Below are 26,262 nucleotides of genomic sequence, written 5' to 3'. Positions count from 1 at the left end.
TCTCAATGATGTCTACAGAGAAGAACTTGCAAGGATATGAAGTCTGCTTCTATCTGTGGTTCCCAGGGGCTCTATGTTTTCATACTAACCCACACTTGACCTTTAGAAATTTGTTGAAACTTTTAGTCAAATTCTTATAACCTGCTTATATGAAGGCCACATCTTCTTCCCATTGCCAGAGGTCAACCAGTGCTCATGTTTTTTAAAAATATTTATTTATTTATTTTTGGCTGCGTCAGGTCTTTGTTGCAGCAGGTGGGATCTTTCGTTGTAGCACATGGGCTTCTCTTTAGTTGTGGTGTGCAGGCTCCAGAGCACGTGGGCTCTGTAGTTGTGGCACATGGGCTTACTTGTCCCACAGCACGTGGGATCTTAGTTCCCCAACCAGGGATTGAACCCCCTGTTCTCTACATTGGAAGGTGGATTCTTAACCACTGGACCACCAGGGAAGTCCCTCATGTTCTCTCTTGAAAGCACACATCTTTCCTTACAATTCAGGCTAGTTGGTTGCCCTGTAATCTCAGTTCTCTAATAGATTCAAGTTATGATTTTATAGTTTATCTGGCTTTTTCTTGTTGTTGTGGTAGTGATGCCTTTTCCAGCCTTCTATGTCTTATGTGAAATCTAGAAATTCCTGAAGTCTGTTAGTGTCTTATTTGTTTAGATTTTTTCTATAGTTGTTATAATGGGAATGATGATCTTTCACTATCTTCTACATTATGATTTAAAATCAAATGTCCTAATAATCTTCCTAAAATGTAGATTGGATCATGACACTCCTTTGCTTCCTATCTTTCAGTGGTTTCAAATTGTATAGCAAATTTTTTAAAGTAATACATTTTAAACTAACTCATTCATCCTCTCTCTCTCTCACACATTTCTTTTTCCTATAAGATCTTGCATGATCTTGTTCTTTCCTACCTTTACAACCTTATTTCATGCCATTATCCTTACTTTCTATAGTCTAGCCCAGGGGTTGGCAAACATTCTTTGTAGAAAGCCAGATAGTAATTATTTTATACTTGGGCCATATGGTTTCAGTTACAAGTATTCAACTATGCTGTTGTAACATCAAGCAGCTATAGACAACACTAATTAGTTTGGCTATATTCAAAAAAACTTTATATATGGACACTGATACTTGAATTTCATATAATTTTGATGTCATGAAATATTATTCATTTTTAGTTTTTTTCCTTTTAACTATCTAAAAATTTACAAACCACTCTTAGGATTCAGGCCATACAAAATATATATATATATAGCAGGTCAGATTTGGCCCATGAGCTGTAGTTTGCTGACTGCAGTTTACTTACATTACATGGCAAGTACAATCCATTCCCTTTGGATTGACTTATTTATCCTCAGGTTTGTCTTTAAATATGACCTTTGCACAGATTCCTTCTCTTAACCACACTTTCTAAAGTAAATATGTCCCTCTCCCTTGTCACTGCATCCTATTTCCTTTTAATGTTCTTATCACAATGTATAACTATAAGTTCATGTTTCCTTGGTTATTGTCTGTCTCCTCTAATAGATTTTAAGTTATTTGATCAAGGACAATGTCTGTTGGAATTTTATTCACCAATGCCTAAGACTATCATTTAGTAAGGATTAAATAAATATTTCTTAAATGTACTACTCAATCTCCTTCTGCCCTTTTGGCTTTAATTGCTTATTTGAAGGTGTTGATCCATCTGACTGCTTTAATTATGGATTTACTGAAGACACTTGGAAGCCTTAAATATGTCAAGCAGTACCAAGTCTATGGCTTGATGAACCTAGATTCATTTGCTTCCTCTTTACACATCATGGATGACAACTTGATGGTAGATCTATAACCTGTAAGTTACCATAGCTGAGTTCTAAAATTCCTCTGATTTTGTTGGGAAACAAAGTAGAAAACTTAGTAGTTGGCCTCAACAGCACAGCTAAAATCTTACATATCTTAAAGAAGGTAGGAGCAAAGGAAAGACTTTTATGAGGTCATAACTGAAATTTCATTAATTGATTAGTAGTAGCTATCTGAAATGCTGTATAAAGGATTGTGGGGCAGCATCCAGTTGTTTTTAGTCATGGGAAAAAGAATAGGCTACTGTAAGAATGAAAATCAACAATTCAGTGGTTTAAAGAAATATTATTTCTTCCTTACATGACAGTTTCAATGTAAAAAGTTCAGAGCAGAAGGACATCTCTGTCTCTTAGAGTTGTTCAGGGACTTGGTTTCTTTCCAAGTCACTATTCTTCCATCTCATAACGAAGGATCTGTCATCTGTAAGGTTGAAGGTAGGTAGTTATTGTCTAGGTTGCAGCTGGTGGGAAGGGATAAGAGAGTGGAGAGGTGATCATACCCTAAGCCGGCGGCACCCATCACTTCCATTCACATTTTGTTGATTATAATCATCTAGCTATGCATAACTGCAAAGGAAGCTGGGAAATGTAGTCTAGCTGGGCAGCCACATGTTAAACAAGGTAGAATATATTTTGGTGGGCAACTAGCAGTCTCTAGGGACTAGGCTTAGCGGGAATAAGTGTTAGGATTGTTTAATACCATCTGCCATGGATTGAAAGAAACTGTGATGTATTCGCTGTTCTTGCCTTATGTGTGGAATGTCATGTTTTCTCTCCTAGAGGGTCCTGAAGTTTAAGTATAATTCAACAGGTATTTGTTGAGCATCTCCTATGGGCAAGGCACTGTTGTTAGTTTCTGTGCAGGTACAAAAATAAACAGTCCTGCTTTATCACATATTGAAGAATCAGAGACTCAACTCCAGATAATGGAATATCAGATATCAGCTACAAAGGGGAGACACAAGCTTGAGAAATAAGGCCTTCTTGTACCTTGGAAATCACATCACACAGGCACTATACAGCTCTACCTATATAGAAGTCTAGCTTTATAAAAGTGAGAATGTGGTTTCAGAGATATTATTAGGAAATGGGCAGAGAGCACTTGGCAGGATAATAGCTGCAAACACTAAGGTGAGAAAGGATCAGAATATAGGCAGCGGTTATAGAAGCAACTAAATGGCATTGGTACCTGGTTAATCAGCCTACCAAGTAAATGTGCAGACTGTCCTCCCCACTAAATTAACATATGTCTTGGTACTCTAGGATATGAGAGCCCTTGCTTAATAATGGGTCCTTCTGTGCCTTGCTATCCTAAATCCTGCTGCCTCTTCTGTGACTTCCCTTACAGGCTTATTTCCTCTAATACTGGCCATTACTCCAGCATGTCTTATTCCAAAGATGGACAGGCAAAAACAAAAACAAAACTTTGTTGGAGGAAAAAGTGCGTAGGGATTGGCATTGGAAAGAGGAAGTTGAGCACTGTCTCTGGCTCAATTAAGAATGGCATTTAAGGGCTTCCCTGGTGGCGCAGTGGTTGAGAGTCCGCCTGCCCATGCAGGGGACATGGATTCGTGCCCCGGTCCGGGAAGATCCCACATGCCGTGGAGCGGCTAGGCCCGTGAGCCATGGCCGCTGGGCCCGCGCGTCCGGAGCCTGTGCTCCACAATGGGAGGCCACAACAGTGAGAGGCCTGCGTACCGCAAGAAAAAAAAAAAAAAAGAATGTCATTTAAGAGGGACTTCCCTGCTGGTCCACTGGTCCAGGGGTTAAGAGTCCGCACTCCCAATGCAGGGGGCCCAGGTTCGATATCTGGTCAGGGAACTAGATCCCACAAGTCACACTTAAAAGATCCCGCATGCCGTAACTAAAGATCCCACACGCGGCAACTAACACCCAGCACAGCCAAATAAATAAATAGTAGAAAAAAAAAAAAAATGGTGTAAGATGCCAACAAAGGAGTAGAAACTCTTGCCTATAAACACTGGGGTCATATGCCTATGAAGTCACCAATCTAACATTCAGGTATTTAAGTATAGGAACATCAAAGATCCCTTCACCTACTCAAGGATTGGACCTGTTACCTTCTTTACTTAGTGATTACCTTCCTGAATACAATCCTACTTCCCACAGCCTTAAAAATATTTTTATGCACTATTCCTATCCCAGCCCTCTTCTTCAATAATTTTTTGCTTCTCACATTTTAAAAATTGGGTTTGTGCTTCTCAGTATTCCTGACCAAAGCAAATGAAGCTAGAAAAAAAAATGAGACCTCAAATACTTAGCCAAACTGGGTGATTAAGATAATTTTTTAAAAAAATTGAGGTAACTAGTGTGGTTAGGAAGGGACAGTGAGGTAGAACTTGTTACATTGAAATACAAAGTTTTCAAAACAGTACATTTTTATTTGACATTAAACAACAAACTCCCCAATTTGTCTCAGTTGTGACATACAGACAGCTCTAGATTGTTTTTTTGCTGGTCACCCATGCTGAACAAGACTTTTCGATCTTCAAAACAACCATGGCTCAGAGATTCCGCGTTTCACATCATTTCACAAGTCCAAGTACGTCTTCCATTCATTGGAGCATTTTGGCATAGATTCCCTTTGAGGTAGAAGGATAAAGATGAAGCCATTTCCTTTTTTAAAAAAGATTTGTTCACAACTTCATTTATGCCACAAAAGTCAGATGATAGCATGTTCTCTTATTCTTGTTTAGCAGTAGTGTTAGTCTTGGGATGCCAGAAACTGTGAAAGGAAGGCTCTTAGTTACTTTCTCCTTTCTACTTTCCAATAATGCCCCCCACCCCCATCTGAAGAAAGGGGAGTTACTGAATGAATCCAGCTAATAGCACATATTAAACACCAAACATTATTAACATGTCAGATATAACTGATGCTTAAATTAAAATGTACAAAGCAAAAACTAGAAACATCACCTTCAAATCCTCTTCAAATTTGCTCCCTCCAGCAACTATCTTTTGCCATTCGTCTATTTCCTTCTCCATTTACTTATGTTATTGTTGGCTTGCCATGTAAACTAAAGTTTAGATGGTTTGAAAGTATGTAAGAATTATAGTGAACAATAAAGTCCTGTTCCTTTGCAGTGAATTTTGACTTTAGCTTTAAGACTACCTTATGATGGAGAGGTAACATAGATTTAATTAATAAATTCCATAATTATCTAACCCAAGGCTTAATCAATAACCATTAAACAAAAAATTGTTTCTCAAAAACTTACAGAAATGAGTGGGGACAAAGGACTTTGTCCTCATCTCAACAGTGACCAGTTACTGGAATTGCATTAAACTAAAAACAGCAGTCCTCAAGTTAGATCTGGAGGTAGTAATGCTTTTAAGACCAACCCTTTTTAGAATCAGGTTTGACCTTTTCTTTCACTCTTCCTCCTATCCCACCCTCTGTGAGTGATTTAAAAAATAGAAAAGGCCAAAGCCCATTTGGGCCTAGATATAGAAGATTTTTTTTTTTTGGTATTTTTTCCCTCCAATTTTTGCCAATTACTTCCAACTTTTATCATTCTTAAAATTTAAGCATGGTAAATTGTTAAGCTATTTTCATTCACTGCATTATTTAATTATAATAAGTCTTTTCTTAAACAGGTTTTGCTGGTAAAAAGGAAACGATTTCTAAGTTGTAAGTTGAGAAGCTGTTGCGAAACAGAAATCATGTCTCCATCTCCAAACTTGCTAAGTACTACCAGAGGATTGTTTTTTAAGGAGGTCTATTTAGGCAGTGTATATTTGTTAGAATGTAAAAGGTAAAGAATTGAAAATAGACAAAACCTGTGTGTTTCAAAACCAATTGTGGCTTAAGTATGAGTGGTTCCCCAAGGCTGGTACCAATGAGACTGAGGTTTGTACCAATAAGACTGAGGTTTGGGAATCAGTTGTATCTCATCCCTCTTTCTGCCCACCAACAGTCACAGCCATTTTTCATGAGGGATGGGTTAGGAAAACTGAAGTGTTTATTATAAGGAAGGTTCCTGCAACTTAAGGAGCAAGCTCAGTAGAAACCCTTGCTTATTGTAGTGGCCAGAGTGGTAGAAGAAATATGGAGTAGGAATTAAACCACACATAATTATTGAGGAACTAAGCCATACCCCTAACCAGAAAACAGGCCAAAAGGCAAGTTTTAAAAGTTCTCTGGGAAGGTATTCATTTTTTCATGTCTCTGGGGCCAACTGAGAACCTAGCTAAGGAGCTTATACACAATAGTCACTCAAACATACTTGTAGAGTGAATGAATAAATTTAAAAATGAATGAACAGTAACCTCTCCTCTTATATTCTAGTTTCCAAGCCAAGCAAGTGTCTTTCAGTCAAGATCTGAAATAGAATAGACACTTCTATTCAATGAAGAGTTTCACTCCATTTCTTGTTTTTTTTAATTGCATCTCCAAGTGCTTTTTGTACCAGATCAATTTCATTTAGCATCACCTTCTTCAATGTTTGTATGAATGAATAACTAAAAAGCTCTCTTATTCCTACTTTACAAAACATGCCAAAGAGAAGGTGATCTAATTAATCATTCCATCTCAGTGTCTTAATATCACAGCTGCTCAATGAAGTTTTTTCAACTAATGAAAGAACTGCAGTCTCTTATTAAATTTGCTCTTGTGTTTCCTCCATAAGCTATTTAGATTAAAGTATATTTTGGTCTAGGTCTTTTAAATTTCTTCATTCTCCTCAGCAGAACAGTATTTCATTCAAGTGAATAATTTACAAAATATGGCAAATTTAGGAAGAATCTTTGTTAAGTGGCTTCCTGACTCTATGCCAGGCCAATGAGCAAATATTTTTAAAACTAGTTGTTTCATCTTAATTCTCATCTTAAACCATTTAACTATAATAAAAGCAGAATGTTCAAGAATTAAAGGACAAACCCTAAGGCTTTTTATCAGTCTTCTGGCTTCAATCTAGGTCAATGAGCAAGTGACATTGGGACTTTCTAGAGTCAGGAAAAATGTCTTCATTTTATATTGAAAGAACCATATCTTTTTTTTTTTTTCCTATTTTTTCAATCTCCAAGACAAGTCAATAGGTTTTCTGGACCAGACTTAATCAACTAATTCATCCAGAGAACAGGAACTCAAGTATTTACTCAAAAATCAAAGGTGTTTCTGGATCTTCAGCTATAATCTGTGATCTATCTAATGCCCTTTAGACTAGGCCCATTTCACTTCTGTTATGTTCAGGACCTAGAATGATGTGTTCCACATAAAAGATGCTCTGTTAATCAAATTAATCTAAAAGCCAACCTGAGCCATTTTTTACTCCTTTACTGACTCTAAGCCAGGCCAGGATGGATCTAATTCACCTCCATCTTCAGCATTTAAAAGACCAATGGAGAACCATAACACCTTGCTTAAAAAAAAAAAAAAAATTCCCATTTTTTTGGTCAGGCCAGGGAGTAAGTAGCCTTCTGGTATAGATTTTATCTTTCCACATAGCTCAGCATTCAGCATACTGCCTTGCACAATTCCATTTTGCCCATGTTTTTAAATTTCACCAAATAGGCTTGGCAGTGGTTAAGTACCTTTCAGTCTGGATTCCCACACCTGTTACCTCATTTCCTCCTGTGACCATCTGATAAGGATAAAATCATTTTTATATCCTAGGGCATGTGCAGTTCTGAGCCTCATAGAAAGGAATCAGTAATCATTCATTAAGCCAACAGTTAATTCCTTATATCTGTATAGAACAGTAGGCTTTGTAAAATTTACACACAGATCTCTGTTGCAGGTTTGATAATAATGACAATGAATCTTTGCATCCCCAGTTGCTATCTCTGGGAATAAGAGAGAGTAAGTAATCAGTGTCCATTCAGCAGATATGGCTTATATATTTATATATGCCAGTTTAAGACTTACAAATTGATTTTATACATTACCTTCTGCTGCCCAGAACACAATAAAGATGGACTATCTTCACATCCCTGATGCTTATCAAGGAGACTGGCACATAATAGATAATTATTATCCAGTCTTGCATTCATCAGACATCTAATCCTTTACATATAAAAATGTTCAATAGTTAACAATCCTTCCTCAAATTTTTTGACTTTTTTTCATGGTATAGTAACTGTGATATAATTTTGTAAACCTAGTAGTAGGCACACCAAATGAAAAAATCAAGTTACATTTATATGGTGCTTTAGAGTCCACAAAATGCTAACATTGCCTTATTTTCAGCTTTAGGCACAATAAAATGATAAATTTGTATGTCTCTTTATGCCTATAACAGTGAGTTCACATAGTAGGCAACTGATATTAATAATCCATCCATTTAACAAGCATTTAAACCCTCAGTTTGTATAACTATTTATACTACCTTTCTCATATGGGTCAAGCACATGAGAATTTTGTAGACTATGCCTGTCTCACATAAGTTTTGTTCACATAGAAAACATCTAATGTCTTATATTTATATAGCACTTTATAGTTAGAAAGCTCAATCTCATTCATTACATTTTCCTGCTACCAGGGAAAATATACTGGTAATAATTTAATTTGATATCACCAGTAAAGTCTTTATTGATTAAAATAAGCAAGATCTAATTCTTACATCTAAATAGTATAGGACATAAACCTCCCTCTTATTACTTGGGAGCATTATCTTGGATTTCATAGTACCTGAAACAATAGCTGGTACATATAAGGTACTTAATACTTATTCATTCATTCATAAACATATAGCCCATTGGTATTTATACAGTGCTTTAGTACAAAGCACTTTAATATGTACTGCCTATCTAAAATTTTTAATTGTTCTATAATGAGAACATTTTTTTCCCTTTGACATCTGTAGTGCCTAGCATGGTACCTGGCACATTATAAGTGATCACAATAGCTTAAATCCCTTGTATTTCCAGTGTATTTTATAGTTTAAAAGCAGTTTTTATGTTTTCTCTTCTGCAACTTGGAATACTGTATTTTTACTCAAAATCACCATAGCCACAGAAACACAATGGCCAGAAATACATGAATTATTCATTTATCAAACACTTAATTCCTAATATCTGTACAGTATTACATACTTTTGACAAAGCACTTTATTCATGCTTCTTTTATTCCTTGTATCTACAGTGCCTAGAATGTATATACTATGTAATCAATGTTCATTCATCAACTCTGAAACTTGTAAGTCTTTAAAGTGCTTTATAGTTTACAACTCACATTCACATATTTTTCTTCAGATCACCTAGATATAATCATAATCATTGCATCTTTAGTGCCTAACACAGGGACAGGCACACAGAAGGAAATTAATATTGTTCAGCACACAGTCCCTGGCATTACATCAGGGGTGATAAACTGTGGCCCACAGACCAAATTCACTTGCTTTTTTAAAAAAAAGCAACAGAGACCAAATGGCCTGTAAAGCCTACAATATTTACGATCCGACCCTTTCAGAAAGGGTGTGAGGACCCCGATTTACATAATGCTTCACAACTGACAGTACATTTTCAAATGTTAGCTGTGCATGGATGCCAATACACTATTAATGAGAATGCCTTGTTTTTTTCTGTGTTTTACAGTGCTTTCATATATATTCTCAATCATTAAAATTATCTTTCCACATGGTAAGAGGAAAAAAATCAAGGAAAGGATTAAACCTCCTAAATATTCCCAACTTCTCTCACTTGTATGCCTAGAGGTAGGTATTAAACCCAGGGGCAGGATTGGTACAGTTTACCACATTATTAGGCCACTACTATGAGCAGGGAGTTCAGGCTGCCTCCTTGGGGCCTCACTCTTTCCCAGGCCCAATCCTCCTTGTTCATAACGATCAGTAGGAACCCCAAACCTCAGAAATCCTGCTCACCCAAGCTCAAAGAAGTAATATGTTGCTGGCTGGTGCTTCTCAGCAAGCTGGCACATCTGTGTATTTCTTGTCTAGTTCTTCTCATTGGCCTGGAGCATCTCTTCACATTTTCTCTAGATAGCCTGGCACTTTTTTTCCACTCAGTAACCTGATGCTTTCCTTCTCTCATCAGTCTAGAACTTCTGAGGAAAGAGGGGACTGAAATATAATGTCACCTATGGTGTCCCTCTCAAGTGGAGGGGAGGTGAAGAGAAATGGAACTTTGCAAAACACCAAAAACTTAATAAATGGCTTAAAACTGTGATAAAAACTGGCTTAAGACTGGCCCGGGCATAATATTACTGATCTAAAGGTGTGTTTCTTTAAAGTAGTAGCAACATCAAAAAGGACATCTCAAAAGAAGTGGGTTTAAACGGAGATATGAGAACAGGAAAAGGAAAACTGAAAATGTCCAAGAGTAGGGAGGAGAACAGTAGAAAAGAGCTGCGGTTTAGGGTTCTCATCTTGGAATTTCCTTTGGTCTTGGGGCTTCTATCCTTCCTGGATTCTGGGTCATGGGCCTCCAGCTTCCCGCCTAATTTAGTCTGGAGATATCTGTCTCTCTTGGGCCTTCTGTCTGTATAGACAGGCTTGAGTCCTGGGTCTTTATGTGTGCTTGGGCCCTTCCATTTTTGGGTCATAGGTCTTCAAGCAAAGGCTTTTCATCCCATCCTGGGTCTTTGGCCTTCTGTCTCACCGAGACTTAAGTCTTCTGTCCAAGGAAGGGTCCATTCTAGACCCTTGGGCCTTTTATTGGTCTTGGATCATCTCACAGGAGGCCTGGCATAAGGAACAGCTCTTCAATGCTTATATTTTGATAGCTGGCACTCTGCACCTATTAGGAAGGGGTCAGGAGGCCCCTTTGTTACAAACACACAAACACACACACAAAAGCATACACACACACACACAAAAGCATGCACACACACATGCACAAAAAATATGCAAGGAGAGAGGACTGCATGAAATCAAAGTGGGGGAGACATAGACTCAAGAAGAGACTGAAATACTCAAAGGTAAGTAGAAAGGCAAAAGCAGAGAAGAAATAAGAGAACACAGAGATGAATGCAGACATGGAAAATAACAAAGAACAAAGAGACACTGGGGCACACAAAGCAGGAAAAAAAGAGAAAATGGCCCAAGAGAGGCAGAAAGAATATGTAGAAAAGAGCAATGCAAGATAAAGAGTAGAAACAGCAGAAGGGTGGCCAGTATCAGAAAAGGTGAAAGCAACAAGGGGAGGGGGTGACAAACAGTTCACAAAGAGAAAAAGAGAGGTAGGCATAGCAAGAAATGAGCAAAAGGCACACAGCATGTGACTCAAGAGACACAAAGAGAAGAGCAGTGAAAGAAGAGCCAGATCTAGGAGAGCAAGGAGAATCAGTAACAAAATGAAAAAAACTAGAGAGGCATCCAAGACAAGACACAGACCACTTAGGTACAAAAAAGAAAATGAGACAAAGATATACAGAGAAGAAACTAGTAAGAGAAACATGGAAATGGGTAAGACACACTTTAGTTAGAGAAGAAAGACCAAAGACATTCAAGGAAGAAATAGATAAGCAAACAAATACACACTTACGAGTTTAAAAGATAAGCAAAGGCAGACAGTGGAAGAGGGTAAGAAATAGAAGAGACAAAATACAGGGAGGAGCATGGTAGGCACAAGAAGCATCACAAAGAGAAGACAACAAAAGAAAACAAAAAAGTGCATTAATAATTGCAATAATCTATTATTAGTGCCAATACTATTTATATTACCACTAACAATAATAATTATAACAACAGTATAATAACAACAATCACCACCAACACAGATACTCTTCTACTTAAACTTTTAACTTAGAATTTCTTACATAGGACCAAACCACACCAACTCTGCCACTAGATGGTATTAGTGGTCACTTGTATTTTGTCAAATGAACTTATGAAACTTCTTAGGTTACCTTTAACCTACCATGTGCTAGGCACTGTACTAAGCTCTTTATATACATGATTTCATTTAACCTTCACAAACAGACATGTCTAATCAGAATCTAAATTGCCAAAGGCTATTCACCTAATGAGTGGCAGAGGATATAAACACAATATGTGCCTCTTAACATTCTGTTACAACTGTTTCCTAGGATTTCCAGGAGAGCCAAACGAGTTGCCACAGATGAGTGAATATTATAATAAAGGGCCCTCAGAGAGCACCTAGTTAACCCTCTCATTTTATATCTTCACCTTTCCCCATCCCTTATAAAGCTGACTTGATTTTCACACCCTTCACAATTATAATGGCAGCTTCAGGGACTGGGTTTTCCTTTTAACACTAAACCTTAACTGCAGATTCTCTCACAAGAAGAGGTGAGAAAGGCCCACCCTTTTAGCAAAAAACAAAAACTTTTTTGGTTTAAGTTTCTATATGTTTACGCCTCTAAGGGTGGCAAAAGATTTATGCAGTGAAGATAAAGAACAGACAAGGTAAAACTAAATTACCCTGTGACACAACTGGTAGACAGACTATATCATCTTTCAGTTGCTTCAGGGAAACCAATTAATAAATAGATTACTGGTCATCCTCCCATCTCACATTCAGCTCCCCTTGCACATTAGATCACCATACCCCATCCCACACAAACCTCCAACAAACAGCTATTAGCTCTAAAGTGATCCTCACAGGATTACACCACCTACAACTTACTTCATTCTGCTATTCTAAAATTCTAGAATGCCAGGCATGTTGATCTTCCTTTGGTGTGTTCAAATGTCTTGCTCTTTGCACTGCTTCTGGGAAAGATAATGATTGGACAGATATGAAGGGAACAATCAGGAGCTACAAAAAACAAGAAGGAAACCATGTAAATGCCATAAAGAAGTATTAACTGAGTACTGTGCTAGAGTTACGGGAAGATTCAAATTAATGAGCTATAGAAACTCTCTACGGAGCTTAGCTTAGAAAAGTATAAAGTTGAAGCTTTTGTCTTTAGAGATAAAACTAACACAACTGCCTCATTCAACAGAATAGAAAACTATGGCATAAATAGGAAAATGTCTTGCCTAATAACACTTGGTGAGCCACTGGAAACAACACCATCAATCACAGCCTTATTCCTTTAGTTGGATAGTAATCTGTACAAAGCCTGTACATTCAGGACTTACTACACTGAACAGTTACCTCTATCTCCCAACCTACATCCCCCTAACCACCCTTTCTCATCACTGACCTTGAATACGCAGGGTGCTAGTTCTTTAGATCCAGGCTGACGATAGATAACTTTGTGCCACTTCTAGTTACATTCCCACTCATAGTTGTGAAGCTTCTGTCAATTAGCAGGCACAGCATAAAAAGCCACAACTCTGTTTTATCTTCTCAAACAGCTTGTTTTTTGTTTTGTCCAACAGCTATCCCAAGGCATCTTGAAGTACGTAAATGATTGGCAAAGTTCTCCAACAGGGTTTCAAGGGAGACTTTGGAGACCAGAGGGTCCAGAATGATGATCTGCCCATGATCAATGTCACAGATGTGGCAGTTGTTGTCCATGTTCTCCTAAAAGAAAGAAAATTTAGCTGAAAGCCTCTACCACATACTACAAGTCCCACCCTAAACACCGTAACTCATACAGCCCGCTATTCTCTTCACATCATCATTTTCACCCATGTCACACCCAGTTGCTTCCCAGGTTAATTAGGAAGCAGTTTTTACCAAAGCAGACATAGTTGACAACGATGAAAATAATCTAAATGGAAAGCTAAGTGCAATGTATACTGAAAAACAAGAAATTAAAGACTATTTATTATGCTTTTAGGGACAGCTTACCCACCTCTGGATGTGTGGTGGTTGACTTGAGATTTCATCCTCCTAACTGGGCCCAGGAAAGAATCTTAGTAGAACCTCCTGGCCTAGGGTTGTTGCTCAGTGATAGTGAGCTTTTCCCTTGGAGGATCCTCATGCCCCATCTCCACCTAGGGATCGTCAAAGGGAATGGGTCATTAACACTGTAAAGCAACAAGCCTATTCTTCTGAGGAAGATCTGGAGAAGAGATAAAAGAAAAATAAATTACTTAAATGCAGTACACTGCGAAAGTCTGTCCCAATGAGTAACTAGGGGTTAAATTAAACTATGTCTACCATTTTCTTCAGATGGATTGAGGACTGGAGATTTAGAACTATGTAGAACTTTACTTTCTAGCTACCAGTCTAACAACATGCAAATTCTTCTACTCATTCAAGCTCCATTCCTAGTACTTCCCCTCATCTCCAATAGCAATTTAGAGCTGAATAATTACCAAAATTCCCATATTGTGTTTTAGTCACCAGTCTCCACTGATGAACAGTCCTCTAGAGAGTGTGGATTTTTAATGTCCTGGTATTCTCATAAAATACAATGGAGGTCAAGAAATTAAGGGGATGAAAATAATAAAAGGAGAAGCTAAAGCTTTCTCAACCAAGAGAGTCATCAAGACACTTTAGAAAAGCTCCAATGTGGTCTGACTGCATGAGTTCTGTAAGAATTCTTCTTCACATTGCCTCAGGTTTCTTTTATAAAGTACTATCTATCTTAAGAACTGAGCAATCTATCTCAACCAAAGTGCCCCTCTCTCACCTAGTTTTGTAGCATTCCCCTCTTTTAATTCGTGTATTAAGTAGTAAGATGCTGGAGCATTGCCAAGGTAAACAGAACTGTTTTCTACTCAGTCTACATGGTACATTTCTTGAACAGCTTATATAAATGAGGCACCACCAAAGTGCCAGGATATTCAGAAAAATCAAGAATGGCTACAGGTGTATAAATCCCCAGTTATTACAACTGAGCAAATCTATGCAAAAGGAAAAACAAGGAACAGAAGGCTAGGGGTCCAATAAGTAGCTTACACAGGCCCTTGGATCTCTGTTATTCTACCCTTATGCCCAAAAAGACAAAAAAGAAAAAACTGTGTAGAAATTGATGAAAATTGGTCCATGTTCTGTTTTAAAAAGGAGAAGTGCAGGAAGTTAAAGCCCTTAAACCCAAAGACAGAATTCACACAGTAATAAGCTCCTTACACTACCTTTTTCTCCAAGGAGCCGGCAAGCCATCCTCTTAGGTTGGTTGGAGCTTATCCAGATTCTCAAAAGGAAAGACCTGTTGAATGTAGAGCTTCTTAAAGCTGCTTGCAGTTCCTCAGGTCTCACATGCTCAGAATGTCCTTGAGAAGAAAGACAGGGCTCAGTAAGATACCAAAACTGCTGAGGAAACCTCAACAACAATCAATAAATACAAAACAAAACTAAAAAAAGCCATTAAGAAGCAGTAACCTGAAGCATTAGATATAGGTGTCTCCTGTCTCTCCTCTCTAGCCTGTTGTCTCCTTAAGGTCCTTAAGGTCCTATGGGTCAAACCAATAGCTACCTTAAGGGCTGACTAAATTTGTGGCCTAAAGATGCTGAAAATACTTCAAGATACAAGGTAACAGAGCAATTTCTACTACTGCCTGGAAGTACAATTGCCTTGACCATTTTTAATAATTGGCTACCTGCCCTTACTATAGGATAGGAGCTCACTGAAACAGGTCTAAGTCAGGTTTGCAATCTTGAAAGCACTTTTTATGTTATGGTATGGTGTGGAAAGCACAAGGTATGGCTTCCAGATCCCTGATCAAGAATTACCATATTATAAGGACCTTTATGTCAATATCAAACAAATCCTAGTCTGTGAAAGATCACTTATTCAACTCTATTCTCTAGATAAGATGTCCAATAAAGCCAAACTGGTATTCTATGATGTTCCCAATATGAGAACAAGCTTCAAAGTCTTTTGGTAACATCCTTCCCCATCCTTACTTAACCTTAGATATTTCATTGCTAATTAAAGACTTCTAGTTAAACATGGTAGTTCATACATATTTATACATATCTACTCTGGCTCCTTCTTGAAACTCCATTAATGATAGTTAAGTGGACAATCCATATGCAATCAAATTTACCCAGAGAATCTTAAAATTAATGAATCCAAGCTCAAATTCATTTATACACTGCTTAGTTAAGGTACCTAAAAGGAAACAACTATTCCAGTCTCTCCAGGTCTTCTGAGCCACTCTGAAGCATATTTACTGAGTATGGCTACTTTAGCATCAAAGCCCTCTAGTTTTGTTAAATTTAGCATGTCAGCTAAATTTCATACAAATACTTGAGATCTAACTTGAGTTGGATTTTGAAAGACACCAGTGTTAAGTGCTAATTGTCTGTAGCCAAAAATATGGTAGCGGGAAAATAGTTTTCTTCCAAATGAGTCCTTAAGACTTGAGGCAGAGGAAGGCATTAACTCTGTTTAACCATACACAACTATACTCTGGCATCAGAGCTTATAAGGTTTGGGGGAACAGTTAGTTAAGTTCAGATATCAGTTTCCTTCTCTTTAAGCTGGTAAAAAAATTTTCCCAGGATGCTTTCACATATAATATTTTAGCAGCCACCACAGATCAACTTTTAATTCTTTACTTCAAGTCACAAACTCCCATCCAAGTGTACATTTGATGATCAGGGCCCAGCTACCCTGAAAAGAAATTATATCATAGCAGCCCTGGGTCTTAAGATCTTCTATGATTTAGGGAGGTGGTTAGAGAAATGTATAGATAAGCTACAGAAAGACAGTAGAAAAGCTCAAGGGGGATATAGGAAAAGACACACAAAACCAGGGTCAGAAAACTCTCTCCAATCCTATATATTAAGGTTTTATAAGGAGGAAAATCAGAAATCACAATAATCATTTAGAGAAATGCCAAAAAATTTTAAGTGCTTCCTTTCTTGATCCTTTGAAAATGATAAAATGTAATTTTCAGGGGTTGAGGTATTTAATTCAAGTCCCTGTCTTAATTCATCAGCAGTCCTTGACACTGAAGTTGAGATAGATGGTGATTTCATCCAATGTCAGAGCCAGGACCAAAAGCTGTGTTCTTATTCCCAGTTCAGAACTTTTTTCATAATTTTGCCAGCATCTCACTCCTTCTGCCCCCAAACCCATGAAAAAGAATAGTGATTCATTCCATCCAAGAAAAACGAGTGCTTCATTAAAATGCATTTGTAAAAAGCAAGGAATACTGGAGTAGTGCCTGTAAGCCCTCGGCTTACACAGCTCCTGACCCAACTGATCAAGGTGCTCCCTAGGCACACCTTGCATTTTCCCCTTGCTATCACTTTGCTTAGTAAGAGTGTTTTCCCCCCACTCTTCTTCCTCTTTGCCCCACAGAATTTCCCAAACTTTTTAAGGTACTCATCAAATTGCCCAACACCATAATGATTTGTTCATTTCTGCATCCTCCATGAGATAGCAAAGTCCTGAACAGGAACTATGTGTTCGGTTTTACTATTTATTCCAGTGCCTGGTCCAATAAATATTTGTTGCACAAGGATTATCTCAAGTTTGAAAATGCCCACATTCCCAGAGCATCCCTTTCTACAACTGCTAGAGATTTTATTTCAAGCAATGAACTGAAATACAACTCCAAGATTAACCTTTGGATGCTGTCTAGGGCAGGCTTCAATCCACCTAAAATCGATCCATCCTTCCTCTTGAGTGGGGGTACCAGCTCAGATCATCCCTTTAAAACAAATTCCAATAAATATAGTTGTATATTAATATTGAACAATAATTTGATTAGCAGCAATAACAGATTTCATAAGCATAGACCAGTGTTTCTCAAATTGGGGTGATAAGATCCCTGGGGGTTTATGGATATATTCTCATGGATCCCCAAGTTCTACATAAATTATTTTAAAAATTATATATCTTTGACAAAGATATCTTGAAATTGGAAAACATGTTTATATCGCAAATAACTTTAAGTCAGTGTTCCTCAAAACACATACTCTTTAGGATCTCAAAAAAAAATTGTTTATTTAAAAGGTGTTGAATCCTGACAAGTTACTTCAGTTTGAGAAACAATGGCATAGACCATGTTTCCAAGAAGGCTCAGGACCATCTGTATATTACCTCCAGTCGGTCAGACAAATAATGTCTTTAGGCATTGGCAGGGGGGGAAAACAAGTGAGGAAATATGGATATGAATTAAAATGGGCAGTAAGAGAAGCCCAGCTCATTAATATGATTCTTCTTGCTCCTGCTGGGATACATGTATATGCACAAAAAAATGCTTCAAATTTGATGTTAATATTTTTCAGCTGGATCTTTGTGTTTGTTTAACATTAAAGAGGCTAAGCTTTTTCGCTTAGCAAAGTATCTGTTGAAAAAGGCGAGAGGGAAGAACATTATATCAACTTCATCATAAAGTAGGCGAGGTCATGGTTTTCTTATAAAACATACTTCTTCATTGCCCTCTTGCCAAACAGGTTCCACAAATATCTCAAACTAAAAAGACATTGCTACTCTCATCTGTTCTTGGGCAGAGATCTAACATCAGATTTATACCCCCAATCCCTAGAGCTTGAAAACCATAAGCTTCAAACAATTAACAATCAACAATTTGTCAGCCTTGGCATATAGCCAAACACACTGGGCTAGGCCTTATCTCTAATCACTTTCCATGCCTCCAAAAGAGGTAAAAACCAAATAACATTAAAATAAACAAATTGTACTACCCAGATGGCTGCAATATTTATTAATCACGTCCTGGACCAAAGACAAAAAGTTAACCCAGCTCCTTTAAGTTTATCCTATTAACTTCAAACCCTAGTGTGCTCCCTTTTTAAAGCTCTATAACTTATAATTCACACAAGACAGCACTTGATTATCATATCCTAGAGTTATTTCAAGTGTGCTTATATTAGCTCCTTTAACAAGACAACCATCTTGGGGATGAGATTATATAGGACTATATCATTTCTACCCCTCACTTCAGTGTAACCGAGCATAGGGCCAGATACACAATACTAACTCTGTAATTTTGTTTAACTCATATGGTGATATATAAATTGCAGATGAGGGAGAAACATGGAAGGAGACTTATAGGACCCTCTGACTTTTCTATGGATAGCATCTAAAAGAAAGAAAACAGAACAGGGAAAAGATTACTTAATAACTACAAAGTAGTACTTACAGTATTCTAAAGAGCCAGACTTCTTACAGCTGTCCAAGGAGCTAGTAGTGCAAACAGCACCCTGAGCTGGGCGAATCTTTTGACATCCTTCTCAGAGAAGAGTATCCTTTCTCAGTGATTACAAAGAACTGCTGGAGTGATAACTAGTTATTTGCTCCAGCAGTTCCATATTAAATACTTCTCTGCCAAACACCCTGTACACTAGAGCTGGAATATTATTCATTTTTACGAGGCAACTATCTCACTGTTGAAATTTATATCCGAAAGAATGATTAGATCTTGGCTTATTTTTCTTTTCATATAAAATGGGGAAACTGCTTCCATCATTTCTAAGTCCTCACTTCAATGTGGTGCTTTAGGCTACTTTAAATTAGCAGAATTAAACAGGAGGCATTTTATGTAATAGATTAATCAAATAAATTGATCTATGGTTTTCAAAAGCACCTCAGCATATGTTCTCTCATTTTATCTTTTTACAGCAACCTTCTTGAAATAAGAAGGGGCTGGTTGGAGCTCCAGATGAAAAAATTTAAGGATTAGGAAGTTTATTTCTAAAAGTGAAAATTGTTGAAGCCCACACAAGGAATGGTTTGAAAATGGTGGTAAGAGCCCAAAGATACTGGTCTTAAGAGTTCCACTCTAGAACACCTTTGATCATACTAAAATATCAAAGTCACAGTGGTCTATCCACAGACCCACCACCCTTAGTAAAATGAGAGACACTGGTCATCAGGTACATGGTATAAATAGGTTTTTAGACTTCAAAATTTCAATGACCAGGTTATCAATTCTACCTTGCAATTTTCCTTACAACATAAAAAATTAACAGCAACTTTTTGGTTGTATCTTGGCAGTTGACACTATACAATGGCAATATACAAGAGGAGAGGAGAGATTCTTAGCCAGGCAATCTGCTTTGAAAGGAAGAATGCACAGATAGTGCTAAACTTCCTTCCTGGGGAGACAATTTTCAATTGATACTTATGTATAATGAAAACCCAGAATAAAGGGTAGCAGTCCAGTTCCCTTGGGTCTATCTTGCCTTGGGCATTTTGCCTAGTAAAGCAGTAAGAGGGGGGCAGGAATGGTTCCTGTCCCCAGAATGTGAAGATAAGTGGAACTGGGATCATTAACAAATGCAGGAAAAGGAGTGAAGGCCCAGCCACCTAGTTCAGGCCTGCTTTTGTTAGTCAATACTGCACAAACACAACATCAAAGTGGTAGGGAGATCTGGGGCTGATGGGCTAAAACATGGGACAATTAATACTGTGTTTAAAACACCAAAGGGGTTGTGGGAGGTCAGCACTACTCAGAAGTAATGCAAAGAAGGAAGTGGAAGGGTCCGTTTCTAATGGGCCGGACCAAAGAAAGTACAACCAAGGTATTACAGAAATTCAAAATGGGCAAAACAATGACATCTGAGATTGTTAACGTTTTAAGTCCAAGAGAAAAGCATTTTGCTCAGTCAACATTTCCCAGCAACAATGCAAAAGGGGCAGGGCAGGAGCGGGAGGGGCAAGAGAGCACAATCTTATCTGGATACATGGACACCTGAAATTGTGAGCAGTAATATTCCATAAGAAGGGTCCAAGGGCAGGCAAGGGATCTGGAGAGGGAAGATAATGGCAAGACTATGACTACTTGGAATTTGATACACTGGAGCCAATGCAAAAGGAGTGGGAGTATGGGTCGCTGTTTGATGGACAAGTTCACAGCATACTGCAGTGTTTATACTTTATTGTGCCATGGGAAACTGGAGCTAGGAATGCTTGCCTAACAAAGCCAGGGAGGAAAAACCCATTGCTAATTGCCATTGTGCTCATCAGCAGTCCCAGTAGAAGTTTTGTGTCATTAGCAGCCCCTGCTGTAATGCAAAAGGGGTGCAAGGGGATGCTATCCTACTCTAATAAGAAGGGAGAATAGATAATTGCAAATATTCACATTATCAGTCCAAAAATGGGGCCTTAGTCAGTACCCCTGATGTATACAGTGAGGGTACAGGGGTCCTATCTAATGATCATACTTTTGATGTTATTGGTGCATGTTAATTGTCCAAGAGCTGAGGTCATGATAGTTAGCTGAGGAGATATGACAGTCTACTGATAAAGACAACAATTTCAATTATGTATATTAACGGTCCACTAGAAGGGACCTTGGGGGAAAACAGTATCCCCTGCAGTATTACAAAGGAGATAAAATAGTCCTAGAAGTAACAGGATTGTGGAAAACTGCAATTCTGCACATTAACTGTCCAAATAGAAAGGTCTTGGTGGTGGGCACAACCTACTTGAAGGCATAGGAAATGGTGGGGAGGAGGGGATCCTTGTCTACTGCCCAAGAACCAAATGCAATTATGCACATTAACAGGCCAAGGAATGGGGATTTAGGGGTCAGCAACCATGGTATACTGCAAATGGAGGGCAACAGGATAAGATGAACTAAGTTGCAATTATGTACATTAATGTCGAAGGGACATGGTGTGGTCAATTAAAATTGCATACCTTGTACAAATATAAGGATCTTAAAGTAGCGGGCACTCCCTGCTAGAAGGCAAAGGGAGTAGGGAGATAGGTGTCCCCATGTACTGTACAGGAACATGCACAAATGCAATTATGCACAATAACAAGCTATAAAAGAGGGCTTAGTGATCAGTACCCCTGCTGTACTACAAAAGAGGTCTGAGAGGATAGGATCTTATCCATATGGGATGAGCCATGTGCAGTTATGCACATTAATGTCCAAGGTGACTGGTTGTGGTCAGTTACAATTGTGCACCTTGACAGTCCAAATTTAACAAGTCTTGTGGAGGGGGCACTTCCTGCTGGAAGGACAGGGAATGGAGAGGTGTCCTTGTCTAGTGCGCAGGAACCCAGACAAATACAATAACAGGACAAGAAATGGGACCTTAGGGGTCAAATTCTTTGTGGTACTTCAAAGGGGTTTGACGGGGAAGGATCCTAATGTAATTGTCATTACACGTATTTGAGAAAGGGGCCTTAAGTGGACAGTACCCCATGCAGTAAAGCAAAGAGTGTAAAAAGAGTCAGGGACACAAGTTAACTCAAAGGACCATGGACAATTGTAATTACACATAGTCACAGTCCCAAAACAAGGGCTTTAAGGTAGTAAGCAACCTGTGCTTCAATAAGTGGAGTCCTGATCTAAAAGGCACAGTTGTGGACAACTGAGAATGTGTACAAGACAATTAAGATTGTGCACATTAACTGCAGTAGTGTGTAAGATCTTGAGTAGTAGGCACCTCCTGCTGGAATATAAATAGAATGGGGACGGTCCTTACCTGGTGTACAGGTACAGGAGCAAATGTAAGTATACAAATTAACAGTCCAAGAAAACGAATCTTGGCTAGTCAGAAGCCCCTGCAGTAATGTAAATGGGGCAAGGAAATGGGATCCTAATCTAACATAAGGGAGCATGGGTTACTGAAATTATGCACATTTAAACTCTAGAGGAAAAGCAGCCACAGTTGATCAGGACCCCTGATGCAAAGGAGGTGAAATGGGATGGGATCCTAGTGTAATTTTGCACATTAACTGTCCAAAAGAGAAACTAGTCAGTAGTCCCTCCTATAATACTAAGAAGTCAAGATATTAGCTTGTCACGAGGGCACATGCACAATGAGTCCCAAGAGAAGGACTCTGAGTCACTAACATCCCCTGATATAATACAGAAAGGGAAGGATATTCGTTTAAAGAGAAGGGCCTTGAACATTGGAATTTTGTATGTAAATACTCCCAGAAAAAGTAATGGAGGTAATTAATACATCTTCTTATAAAACAAAGAGAGTACAAGGGACTTAAGTGAAAGATATATGTGTGGTCAATTATCATGGCTCACTTTATTCTAGTACAAAGGTCTTGAGTATAGGGCATCCACCACTGAATACAAGGGAAATTAGTGAGGTCTTTATATACTGCAGGGGAAGAAGGACAAATACAATTGTGCATTAACAGTGAAAAGAAGGGGCCTTGGTGTTCACGACCCTATGCTGTAATGCTGACAGGGTGTGAGAGGATGGGATGCACCACAACAGTCCCAAGTACCCTCTGTGGTAACGCAAAGAGAGTAGAAAGGGACTGGAAACTAGACTAACAGAAAGGACCATAGTTGCAGTTAAGCATCTTAAGAGTCCCCCAAACACTCCCATGTAATGCAAAGGGAGAAGGAGGTAATGGAATCCTAGACACAGGAACACAGGTGCAATTACCATCATGACAGTCCCAAATGCCCTCCCAGGTAATGTAAAGGGAGTCATGGGATCTGAAACTAACAAAAGGGACCACATCTGCATTTAAACACATTCACAGTTCCAAGTACCTTCTGTGGTAATGCAAACAAAGCTGGGGGGCATGGACCCCAGACTAAGAGAAGGGACCACAGCTGCAATTAAACACTTTAATAGTCCCAAGTGCCCTCTGCTGTAATGCAAAGGGAGTAAGAGGGCATGGGAAGTGAGACTAACAGAAGGGACCACAGATGCAGTTAAGCACTTCAACAGTCCCAAATACACTCCTAGGTAATGTTAAGGGAGTTAGAGGGCATGGAATCCTAGATTAACAAAATGGATTACAGCTGCATTTAAGCACCTTTCAGTCCCAATACCAACAAGTAATACAAATGAGTAGAAAGGGATGAGATCCTAGAATTACAGAAGGGACCACAGCTAAAAATGAGCACACTAACAGTCCCAAATATGTTCCCAAGTTACGTGAGGGAATTGGAGTGCTTGAGAAAGTACATTTAACAGATGGGACTACAGCTGCCATTAACCACTTTAAAGGTCTCAAATACCTCTGCAGTCATGCAAAAGGAGATAGGTGGGAATGGGATCCTAGGTTAACATAAGGGATTGTACCTGCATTTAATAAGCACATTAACAGTCCCCTGTAGCCTCTGTGGAAACGCAAATCAAGTAGGAGGGGGTGGGATCCCAGACTAACAGAAGGGACAGGAGTCCAATTAAAATAGTCCTAAGTGCCCTCTGCAGAAATGCAAAGGGAGTTAGGTGGGAATGGGATCCTAGGTTTAAAAAAAAGGACTGTACCTGCATTCAAGCACAGTAACAGTCCATTGTACACTGTGGTAATGCAAATCAAGGAGGGAAAGGGAATCTAGACAACAGAAGGGACAGCAGCTTCAATGAAGCCCATTAACAGTCCCAAGCACCCTTTGCAGTGATTAAAAGGGAGTTAGGTGGGAATGTATTTCAAGGTTAACATAAGGGACTGTACCTGCATTTAAGCACATTGAAAGTCCCTTGTAGCCTCTGGGATGATGCAAAGGGAGTTAGTGGGAATGGGATCCCACCTTACAAAGGGACTGTAACTGCATTTAAGCACATTAGCAGTCCTTTGTACACTCTTTTATAATGCAAATTGAGTAGGAGGGCATGGGAATCTAGACCTACGGATGAGACTGTATAGGCAGGTAAACGCATTAACAGTCCCAAGTACTCTCTGCAGTCATGCAAAGGGTTACGTGGGAATGGGATCATAGGTAACATAAGGGACTGTAGTGCCATTTAAACACATTAAAAGTCCCTTGTACACTCTGTGGTAATATAAATCAAGTAGGAGGGAATGGGATTCTAGACTGAGAAACCATAGCTGCATTAAAGTTTAACAGTCCCAATTACCATCTGCAGTCATAAAAAGGGAGTTAGGTGGGATTTCGGGGTTAACTCAAGGCACTGTACCTGCATTTAAACACATTAGCAGTCCCTGGTAGCCTCTTTGGTAATGCAAATGGAGGCAGATGGAAATGGGATCCTTGAACTCTACCTGCATTTAAGCACCGTAACAGTCCCTTGTACCCTCCGTGGTAATGTAAATCCTGTAGGAGGGCATGGGATCCTAGACTAGGGAAAGGAACTGTGGCTTCAGTAAAGCCCATTAATAGTCCCAAATACCCTCTGCAGTCATGCAAAGGGAGTTAGGTGGGAACAAGATCCTAGGTTAACATAAGGGACTGTAGCTGCATTTAAGTACTTCAGCAGTACTGTGTAGCCTCTGTGGTAGTGCAAAGGGAATTAGGTGGAAATGGGATCCTGGTTATCATAAGGGACTGTAGACCCATTTAAGTACATTAACCATCCCTTCTACCCTCTCTGGTAATGCAAATCAAGAAGGAAGGGAACAGATCCTAGACTAACAGAAAGGACTGTAGCTGCAATCAAACGCATTTAAAGTCCCAAGTATTCTCTGCAGTCATACAAAGGGAGTTAGTTGGGGGTGGAATCCAAGATTACCATAAGGGATTATAATTGCATTTAAGCATGTTAACAGTCAGTCCCTTGTACAGTCTGTGGTAATGCAAAGGGGATTAGTTGGGAATGGGATCCTAGGTGAAACAATAAAGGGGACTATACCTGCATTTAAGCACATTAACAGTCCCTTGTATTAACAGTCCCTTGTATCCTCTGTGGTAATGTAAATTCTGTAGGAGGGGTTGGGAATCTAGACTAAGAGAAGGGACTGTAACGGTGATTTAGCCCATTAACAAGTCCCATGTAGGCTCTGCATTAATGAAAAGGGAGTTAGGTGGGAATGGGATCCTAGGTTAACATAAGGGACTGTAGTTGCATTTAAGCACATTAATAGTTATACAGTTTGTGGTAATGCAAACCGTGTAAGAGAGGATGGGAATTTACACTAACAGAAGGGAATGCAGCTGCAGTAAGCTCATTAACAGTCCCTAGTACCCTCTGCAGTCAGGAAAGGGAGTTAGGTGGAAATGGAATCTTAGGTTACATAAGGGACTGTAGCTCCATTTAAGCACATAAACAATCCATTTACTCCCTTTGGTAATGCAGATTAAGTAGGAGGGCATGGGAATCTGGACTAACAGAAGGGGCTGTAGCTCTAATTGAGCCCATTAACAGTCCCAAGTACCCTCTGCAGTTGTGAAAAGAGTTAGGTGGGGATGGGATCCTAGGTTAACATAAAGAGCTGTAGCTGTTTTTAAACCCATTAACAGTCCCTTATAGGGCCTGTGGTAACGCAAACATGTAGGAGTGGATGGGAATCTAGGGTAACAGAAGGGACTGTAGCTGCAATAAAGCCCATTAACAATCCCAAGTACCCTCTGCAGTCATGAAAAGAGTGAGGTGGGAATGGAATCCTAGGTTAAAAGGGTGGGGGGGGGTTGTACTTGCATTTAAAAGCCATTAACAGTCCCTTGGGTCCTCTTTGGTAATCTAAAGGGAATTAGGAGGTAATTAGCTCTAATGGGATCCTAGGCTAAGATAAGGGACAGTAGTACAATTGAGCCCATTAGCAAGTTCTATGTAGGCTCTGCAGTAATGAAGAAGGAGATAGTTGGGGATGGGATCCGAGGTTAATATAAGTGACTGTAGCTACTTTTAAGCACAATAACAGCCCCTTGTACTCTCTGTGGTAATGCAGAGTGAGTTAGGTGAGAATAGGATCCTACCTTAAAAAAGCGACTGTTTCTACATTTAAGCATATTAACAGTCCCTTGTATCCTCTTTGGTAAC

The 26,262-nt window shown here is 38.9% G+C and overlaps 1 long non-coding RNA gene across 6 annotated transcripts in view; it reads right to left on the bottom strand.

The window, feature by feature from the left end:
* Positions 1 to 4,232: 4,232 nt before the first annotated feature.
* LOC131748390 (uncharacterized) overlaps positions 4,233 to 26,262 on the bottom strand; it is a 30,990-nt gene continuing 8,960 nt past the window's right edge. Inside the window, exons 1-8 of one of the 6 annotated variants that reach the window (XR_010838716.1) lie at positions 18,750 to 22,278; positions 17,209 to 17,294; positions 14,766 to 14,903; positions 13,538 to 13,747; positions 12,941 to 13,263; positions 12,418 to 12,549; positions 9,693 to 11,308; positions 4,233 to 4,597 (exon numbers count right to left, since the gene is read on the bottom strand). This is a non-coding gene — a long non-coding RNA (uncharacterized lncRNA). Of the gene's footprint in view, positions 4,598 to 9,005; positions 11,309 to 12,417; positions 12,550 to 12,940; positions 13,264 to 13,537; positions 13,748 to 14,765; positions 14,904 to 17,208; positions 17,295 to 18,749; positions 22,279 to 26,262 lie in introns of those variants that run through there. The other 5 variants (XR_010838720.1, XR_010838721.1, XR_010838715.1 and 2 more) reach the window with 5 other exon arrangements.

Source organism: Kogia breviceps, chromosome X (genome assembly GCF_026419965.1).
Source record: "Kogia breviceps isolate mKogBre1 chromosome X, mKogBre1 haplotype 1, whole genome shotgun sequence".
NCBI classification, from domain to species: domain Eukaryota; kingdom Metazoa; phylum Chordata; class Mammalia; order Artiodactyla; family Physeteridae; genus Kogia; species Kogia breviceps.
Note: the sequence above shows the minus strand (reverse complement) of the source record. Positions and strands in the feature narration are given on the sequence as shown.